This window comes from Canis lupus, chromosome 7 (assembly GCF_048164855.1).
Source record: "Canis lupus baileyi chromosome 7, mCanLup2.hap1, whole genome shotgun sequence".
NCBI classification, from domain to species: domain Eukaryota; kingdom Metazoa; phylum Chordata; class Mammalia; order Carnivora; family Canidae; genus Canis; species Canis lupus.
In genome coordinates this window covers 32,687,635-32,697,253 of record NC_132844.1, presented here as the reverse complement: position 1 = coordinate 32,697,253, position 9,619 = coordinate 32,687,635, and the positions used below count along the sequence as shown (strand labels likewise).

Sequence of the window (9,619 nt, the reverse complement as noted above, 5' to 3'; positions counted from 1 at the left end):
GCTCCGCCCTCCTCGGCCCTCTGGTCGGGCCACGCGCGGCCTTCGTGCGCTCCGCGTCCCTCGACCTACTGACGCCGCCAGGGACGCCGCCAGGGACGCCGCCAGGGACGCCGCCAGGGACGCCGCCAGGGCCTGTAGGTTTTGCCCATCTCCACCCCCTCCTCTCGGGCTCCTACTCTGTTCCCATTGCAACAGCCTGACACGAAGTCACCGGTCCCGCGGATCACCCCACTCCAGTTTCAGAATCTGATCCCCTCAAATCCACGCCAGGATGTCGTGACCTAACTCACTCGCAACTCTGATCGCGTACTTCCGAGTTTAAAACCTTTTGGTGGGGACACCTGGGTGGCTCGGTGGTTGAGCGTTTGCCTTTGGCTCAGGTCATGATCCCGGGGTCCTAGGATCAAGTCCTGCATCACCCTGTTTCTCTCTCTGCCCATGTCTCTGTGTCTCTCATGAATAAATAAATAAAATCTAAAACACAAAAACAAAAGCCTTTTGGTGGCTTCTGATGGCAAACAGCAAGGAGCCCAACCCTCTGCATGCTTTCCAAGGCTGCTCAAGATCTGGCCTCTGTGCTTTCCCCAGTCTCATCCCTCCTTGTATGCTCCAAGAGAATCCAACAAGCTCCGTTCTCTGGGATATTCCTCATCCCGGTTGCTTCCCCGGCTTCTCTGGCTAATTTACTCATCTTTGATTTAAAAACTGGGCTCCGCCATTATACTTTCCAGGATGGAATCCCAGCTCTGGGTTAGATGACCCCCTTGGGGTCTTCAGAGCACCTGTATGTCTCCATTGTAGCAAAGATCACTTCTCCAGCTATGTCCTCACTTACCTTTCCCAGCCCACCTGCAGCAGTTTATTACCTACTACTCTGCACCAGGCACAAGGTGAAGCAGGTGTTATGAATTATTTAATACTTCCAACTACCCTATCAAGTAGCTTCCCCATCATACAGTTGGGGTATAGATTAAATGAGTTTAAGAAATTTGTTGGGGGGGGACTCCTGAGTGGCTCAGCAGTTGAGCGTCTGCCTTTGGCTTAGGGAGTGATCCCACAGTCCCAGGATCGAATCCGCATCGGGCTTCCTGTATGGAGCCTGCTTCTCCCTCTGCCTCTCTCTCTCTCTCTCTCTCTCTCTCTCTCTCTCTGTGTGTGTGTGTGTGTGTCTCATGAATAAATAAAATCTAAAAAAAAAAAAGAGAAATTTGTTCGGTGTCACATGGCCAGGATGCAGGAACTCATATTTTACTCAGGCATATTTTTAAAAATGACCCTCCAGGTGATTCCTATGTGCATCCTGCGAAACACTGCTCTGGTCTACTGAGCTCTTTTAGGATGAGGTCCATGTGTTTCATGTCTGTGAACATGAAAACCTGGCCTGCAGTGACCAGGACATAGCAGGTGTTATGGAATAAATAGAAGTTTTATTTGATCTTCTACACCACAGTAGAAGGCAGGCCATTCAGGAATCATAACTGCCTGTGTGTTGTTGTGGAAAGAGACTCAGAAAGTTAAGTGACCTGACAGTTCATAAATGACAGTAATGTGGTTGAAGACCAGGGACATCTGACTCTTCCCATGCCCCTTTCACAATTGTAACTTTCTGGAAAGCCTCCAAGAGGAAGTTTTGTCTTGTTTTGTGTTTTATTCTTCCTAGAAAACTTAGGTGATAAGAGATTCATTTTCACATTCTCGCATCTGACATCCGTAGTGCCAGGTACACAGCAGAGAGAGACAGGGTAGGTTTGTTATCTAAAACCAACCTCTGTGATCTAGAGCCAAAATATGACATGAAGACAGAATTAGAGAGTAAAGAGGAACAACAGTTTTATTAGTTTGCCAGCATTAGAGGCTGCAACAGGCTAATGCCTTCAAAACTGCAAACCCGCCCAGGGTGAAAGGTTGAAGTGTTTTATAGGAAAATACAGGATCTAGGCTGTTTCATTAGGAACCTGGTAAGCTCTGCCAGCCACATTCATCAGGTCTTTCTAGGTGGTCTCATGACTAGCACTAGCCCCGGCCATCTGAGTCTTGTTATTAAGTGTACATTGAGGTCAGCAAGATATTAATATCGATACCAAGTTCCTGGAGCAAAGGATTCTGCAGAAAAACAAGTGGAGGGGAGAGGGGGATTTCAAGAATGAGGAAGAGAAAAATTTGTTCAGTTTAAAGTCAATTCTTGCCGAAGCACTAGTGTGTCCATCTTAAATTTCCATCCATCTTTAAGTTTCTATAACCGATTCAGGTTCTCGTGACAAAAAAGAAAGAGAGGTAGCAAACTGTGCAACAATGCCCTTTTGATGTGTATCTGCAAAAGGAATGCCTTCAATTACTGTAGTTATCTTGATATCATTCCAGACCATCTGAAGTCTTGTTCCAGGTGGTTATGCCAAGTCACCAGGTTGAAGGATTTTTAAGTAAAAAAGTAATAATCAGAATTGAATTTACTGAACATAAACACACACATACTCACTGCCAGCCACAGTGCAGGGGATGAGTTACTGTGGGACAAAAGTAAATGAGGGAATGAGGTCCATAGCAAGGTTGTTCACAATAACAAAGGGCTTGGAAGAAACATGAATAAGTTTTGGAAATATTACAGAATTATTGTCCTATAGAGAAACAAAGAATATGTCACCAAAAATGTAGGAAAAAGACATTAGAGAGCACTCAGACTCCTTATTTGTTATTTTTTCATTAGAGACAGAGACACAGGCAGAGGGAGAAGCAGGCTCCATGCAGGGAGCCAAAGGCAGACCCTTAACCACTGAGCCACCCAGGGATCCCTGGCTCCTTATTTGCTAAAGGGATTTGTGATATCCATGTTTACACTTAACTATATTTACAACTTATTTCACAAATATTTGAGTATAATATAATCTATAACTGCATGGGTACACATGTTGTATAAGCACATTATACATTTGTTATTAAATGGACCATAAAAGCTTGATTAATGGCACAAATATTACTGAAGAGATGATCTCATTTATATGTGGAATCTAAAAAGGTGGAACTCCTGGAACCAGACAGTAGAGAGTGGTGTCCAGGGGCTCAGAAGGGAAGGTGGACCTGGAAGAGGCCGGCCAAAAGGTATAAGCTTTGTTATCAGTAAGTTCTGGGGATCTAATTTATGCAGCATGGTGATTACAGTTAATAATACTGTATCTTATACATGAAGTTTCCTAAAAGAGTAGATCTTAAGTGTTCACACTGGACCAAAAAGAAAAAATAAGTAATTATATGAGGTGATGGATGTATGAATTAACTTGACTGTGGTAATCATTTCACAATGTAATATCAAACCATCACATTATACACCTTAAATATTACAATTTTTATTTGTCAATTATGCAGTAGTAAGTCTGGAAAAAAATAAAAGCATTTAAGCCAAAATTGATGAAAACAAACAAACATATTTAAAAGGAAGCTCCTCCTTTATTTCTTTAGCAATATTTCAACTACTGTCAAAGGAGTTAAAAATGGGTATTAGATTTCTTGGAAAATACTGATATTAGGTAAAATAGTAAGTAAAATGGGGAGAAGCAATAGGAATGAGCAGATGATACACTCTTACGTCTTTTGACACTTTCTAGCTGCTCCTTAGTAAACACAAGATGACAGAATGTAGAATCAATATTTGTAATCATTGCAATGTTATACTATGCCAAAATACTTGAGTCATATGCAGTGTTCCAAAATAAAATCTCATTTGTAATATAGATCAAATATTTTAACCATTCATGTAAATTAAGATTTAATTATTTCTCTGAGAGGTGGGGAGGGGCAGAGAGAAGAAGAGATGCAAGCCCCCGCCCTCGCCCCCCACCCACCCCGAGCACAGAGCCCTTCTCCTATCCCTAGGATCAGACCTGAGCCAAAACCAAGAGTCTGATGCTTAACCAACTAAGCCAGTCAGGTGTCCCCAATTCCTCTAAATTAAAAGAAACTTACTTTAGGGATCAAAAAGTTAATGCATTTATTAGCTAACTCTTGGGTGATAACTTGTAAGAGAACATTGAAAAATTTTCTCAAAACACGAGAAAAACTTGCGCCTCAGCTGATAAGAATTATAAAAGTTAACCCAGAAGGTAACTTTTTTTAATGTCTTGACTGAAATGAATCTTAATTTTGAAGATGAGCCATTATCTGAGTTTTGGTATCACAATATCCAGCACATTAAAAATATTTGTGCAATGCTTTTGTGTTTCTAAAATAAAATGTGTAGCTTTTGTACACCTAGGCTATTGGTAGACAGGCATCCGAACTGTATGACCAAAAAAAAAAAAAAAAAAAAAAAAATTGGTCAGGCTGCAAAGGTCTGTTTACACAGTCATAATCTGACATTTTTGTATTTATGTCTAGGGTGTATTAGGCTCTCTTGCCTAAATTTCTATTTCTGCAAGGCTCCTGGTTAACTTCTATCACGTAAAAAATTAATTCAGGGCAACACTCTTAAACTATTTCAAAGCTTTCTGTGAAATACAACATATAAAGAATTGCTCTCAAGATTTCCAGTGAATCGGGATCCCTGGGTGGCACAGCGGTTTGGCGCCTGCCTTTGGCCCAGGGCACGATCCTGGAGACCTGGGATCAAATCCCACGTCGGGCTCCCGGTGCATGGAGCCTGCTTCTCCCTCTGCCTCTGTCTCTGCCCCTCTCTCTCTCTCTGTGTGTGTGTGACTATCATAAAATAAATAAAAATTAAAAAAAAAAGGAAAAGATTTCCAGTGAATCATCTGTTGCCTATATAAAATGATGGAACAACTCCCTTATTAGGTAATTATGACATTTGGCTTAACAAGCTGAATAGATTTTATTGATGCTAATTATGGTAACAAGTTATGGTTTTTATATCTTAGGTATTATATAGACAGAATTATTATCATGCTTCACATATGAACTTCTGGCCATATCATATGGATCATTGGATACTAGGCTGCATATCATAAATTATGAACAACAAGATTAGTGGAGATTATTATTTCAAGGACTGTGTGAGTCTGCATTCCTAACAATACATCAAGAGGTTAGAAGTGATGGCAATAATTAAACAAAAATATTACACTGATCTTATGACTAAAATAAAATCAAAAGCTCATCAGGTGCTTGAGCATATTGTGGTGGCCATGAGAATGTGCCTTGAAGAAATCCACCTATAGAGAGCTAATAGACCAGGCCTCTAAGCACCATTGCTGCATTTGTGCCACAGATTCCTTTTCCTGAGGTTGTTTCCAGCCAATATCAGGCCCGCTGGGATACTAAAGCAGGTGTATACCTATCTGGGAAATGAGGGAACCCTCTGGTGGTCACCTGTGGTTCAAGGACTTCCCAGTCATCCTGCTGAGTGAGTGAGTCTTCCTTAGACTTCATAGCAGTCAAAGATACTTTAATCCAACCTTCCCTCCCTCTCTGCTTCATTTGGGTCACACTTAACATTGCATCTGATAGATCTCAGCTTTTCCTAGCTCCCTCTCAATTTTCTTTCACAGGCATTTCCTTTATTCAAATTCTTCCATGTTTAATCCCATCTTGGTGTGTACTTCTTAGAGGACTTGGTCTAGTATGTCTAAAAATACACTGTTGAGATTCAATGAAAAGTAATGTGATCCATGACAGATTGGTGGTTTTTTTAAACTCAAGTTATCAGAAAATGATCATGGGTAGTACAAGCAGGCCCTTTTGGTGGTTTATGTAATGGCCTTTTGTAATAAGACCAATCTTAGAAAGAAGTGCCAATGTTCTATATAGAAATCACTCATTTGTCCAGTCAACTCATTTGTGAGTAAAGAGCAAGTTATTTAATCTCTGTGTGTTTTAATTTCCCTAAGGTAACATGGAAATAATAATTGTACTTAACTCATAAAACTATTTTGCAGTCTAAAAGAATTACTATATGGGGGTGACTGGCTGGCTTGGTTGGAAGGGCATGTGACTCTTGATCTTGGAGTTGTAAATTCAAGCCCCACATTGGGTGTAGAGATTACTTAAAATCTTGAAAAAAATAAATGAAAGAGCTACTATATGTAAAGAATGTAGGACAGTGCTTGGCACATAGTGTTTGATTAGTGTATTAACGATTAGTTTAATTAATGTATTGGCACTTGAGTACATGTAGATTGCAAAGACAACTAAGATAGAAAAATCTATATTTAAGTGAAAAGAAGCCAGAAAAGACATGGTCAGAATGGTTAGAAAAAAGCTAGAATTTGTTCATTCAGCAGCATGCCTGCAAAGGGAGAGAACTTCGTTTGCTGCAAGTTTTGCACTGTTTTTATTTTTATTTTTAAAGATTTTATCTATTCATTCATGAGAGACAGAGAGAGAGAGAAGCAGAGACATAGGCAGAGGGAGAAGGAGATTCCCCACGGGAAGCCTGATGTGGGACTCGATCCCAGGACCTCAGGATCATGCCCTGAGCCAAAGGCAGACAGACGCTCAACCGCTGAGTCACCCAGGCATCCCAGCCTTTTTTTTTTTTTTTTTTTTAAGGTTTTATATATTCATTTGACCTAGAGAGAGTGCGAGAACACAAGCAGGGAAGCAGAGAGAGTGGCAGGCTGAGGGAGAGGGAAAAGCTCTCACTAAGTAGGAAGCCTGATGTGGGGCTCAATCCCAGGACCCTGGATCATGACCTGAGCAGAAGGCAGACACATAATCAACTGAGTCACCCGGATGCCCCTGAACTGGGACTCTTACATTAAAACGTTTGTGAGCTGGGAGTCCTGGGTGGCTCAGCAGTTGGGTATCTGCCTTCAGCTCAGGTCAGGATCCCGGAGTCCAGGGATTGAATCCCACATGGGGCTCCCTGCATGGAGCCTGCTTCTCTCTCTGCCTATGTCTCTGCCTTTCTCTCTTGTCTCTCATGAATAAATAAATAAAATCTTAAAAAAAAAAAAAGGTTTACTAAAAAAATTAAAATGTTTGTGAGCTACTTGTTTTTATAAGAAAGATTGTTTTTAGTATCTCTTACAAAGATTGTTTTGAAAAAACCTGGGCAGGGAGAATGTGGTTTCCAATCACTATATTATTTTAAATGCCCAGTTTTCAAAAAATTGATGCTTTCAAGGAAGGAAGTATGGCTCATTCACAGGAAGGTAAATCATTGAATTTGATTCAAAACTGGTTAATGTTTTACTGACCAATACAATAACTTTGTAGTTATTTTTTCCAATGAACAGAAACAACTTTTAACTCTACTGGACAAAATCCACAAGTTAACATTTAAGTGTACTTGATCTGAGTGGGACCTTTAACCAAAATCTAAAAGTCATTGAAAAGGACTTCGTGAACTCAGCTAAAACACTACCTCCAAATTTATGAAACAGATAATTTCATCAAGCTTTGTGCTGTTTCCATGATATAAAGATAACCCTATTAAAACTATAAAGGCCATATTTACCCAGAGAAATAACAAATATATATGGCCCCTTTACTTCCAGACAGAGCTCTATCCTAAAGACTCTGAGGTCCCAGCTTTGTTTTTTCACGGGTACTACATTTCACTAATCCCCCTGGTGACCTATTTCCTTTTTAACTTTAGTCAGCCTTCCTCACTTAGACCACTTTAAAGATTGTCTGGAATGTATTTTTCTGTCAGTATTAGGAAACCAAAGAATACTAATTAAACTCTCATAGTAATCAGAGGAGCCATATTATATAAAATAGAGCGACCTGGGATCCTTGGGTGGCGCAGCGGTTTGGCGCCTGCCTTTGGCCCAGGGCGCGATCCTGGAGACCCGGGATCGAATCCCACGTCGGGCTCCCTGCATGGAGCCTGCTTCTCCCTCTGCCTATGTCTCTGCCTCTCTCTCTCTCTCTCTCTCTCTGTGTGACTATCATAAATAAAATAAAAAAAATAAAAAATAAATAAAACTATAAAAAATAGAGCGACCTAATTTCACTGGATACCAAACTACAATTAACAAATAAGCTTGCTGTATAAAAAACAGTGCAGGGCACCTGGGTGGCTCAGTAGTTGAGCGTCTGCCTTTGGCTCAGGGCGTGATCCCGGGGTCCTGGGATCCAGTCCTACATCAAGCTTCCCGTGGGGAATCTCCTTCTCCCTCTGCCTATGTCTCTGCCTCTGTGTGTCTCTCATGAATAACTAAAATCTAAAAAAAAAAAAAAAAAAAAAAAAGTCCTAGTTTATGTAATTAAAAATCTTTGGGCAAATGAAGCTGATTTAGTAATTTTGCTTATTAAAGTTACTTAATTTAAATAATGGCTGTCTTTTCTATATAAGTATGGAGTATAATCCAAGAATATTTTTTCCTTTTTAAAAAATTTAAATTCAACTAATTAACATAATGTAATATTAGTTTCAGAGGATACATTTTATTTTTAAAATGAAGATTGGGTTTGTTTAAAAGACAAGTTAATCTGAAGCCCTTAAATTTCTCATGCTGGTCTACTAACTAGATAAGCTACCATTACTTACATAGTATTTAGAATAAAAATATAAAGTGTCTTCAAACAAATTGTGATTCTGATAAATGTTTTTGTAATAGTAATTATGTTTCATAGGATGTCAGCTAGAATAGAATTTCCAAGATCCTCAGGTAACTTCAGACTTTGGACTAATGTTAGTGGGAAATCATTGGGTACCTACTTGTTATATAAGATTCAATACTGAAATACTGCTCACTTAGAGTAATTTTATTTACAGTTGCTTCTTTTATTTATAATACTATGGATGGCTATCTTTGGGTTATGTATTTAACTATGTTTGCAACTTTAAGGTTTCATAGTTATGTATTTTCATGAGCTTTGCTATTCTGCAGATGCTTCCACATGACAGCTTTCAATTCCTTTCCTTTGATTTTCTCAGTGAAATAATTATATTGCTTAAAATCTGCATTTAACGTATGTAGCTGAGACAAACATTGCCAGAAAAATACAATTAAGTATCAAGATAACAGAGTGAGTTTGTTTTTCTAGGACAAAGAGTTTTGTCCTGAGGTGTCTATTTGTTCCAAAATATGTAAAACTTGAGTATCTAGCAGAGTCTAAAAGGAAATTTACAAAATGTACTAAAAAATTTGGCAAAAATCCCCCAGCTTTGATGCAGTTATTCAGAAGCAAGGAGAGGAGAGGGAAGAGCGTGTGAAAACTTGACTGTTCAGGACTAGGTCAGTACCAAACTAGAATTTGGCTTTCTCCATTAAAATAATTGTTCTTAAAGGCCTCAAAAGAAGACTAAATTGCTCAACTTCTGTATAATTTGCTCAGATAGATTTTCCATATCTCATCAGAATAATTTGCTTGGCTTTGTTTTAACTTTATAATGTCCTTGATTATTAAAACAAAGACCAAAATGAAAGAAGTTTCCTACTGGGGAAAGATGTGTTTCCTTGAAATTGCTCTGCCTTCTCTGTTTCTTCTTAAATATTTTATTTCATTTCTATTAAGTGGGAAACTAACTACATTCTCAGGCACTTATGATCCTGTCTTAATGAAGTGATTGAATCTCCTCTGAAACTTTTGCTTTCCCCAAATTGAGTCCTAAAAAAAAATTTTTTTTCAAGATGTGTTTTACACAGAAACTACCTTTGAGACTTCCCAGAGGGCCCTGGGAAAAATCACCAAACTTCTACCTTTTATTAGCAGTAAACAA

At 39.2% G+C, this 9,619-nt stretch overlaps 1 long non-coding RNA gene across 1 annotated transcript in view; it reads left to right on the top strand.

Moving 5' to 3' along the window:
• Positions 1 to 9,619, top strand: part of LOC140636741 (uncharacterized) — a 41,961-nt gene that overhangs the window by 3,338 nt on the left and 29,004 nt on the right. The gene's annotated exons all lie outside the window — the stretch shown is intronic.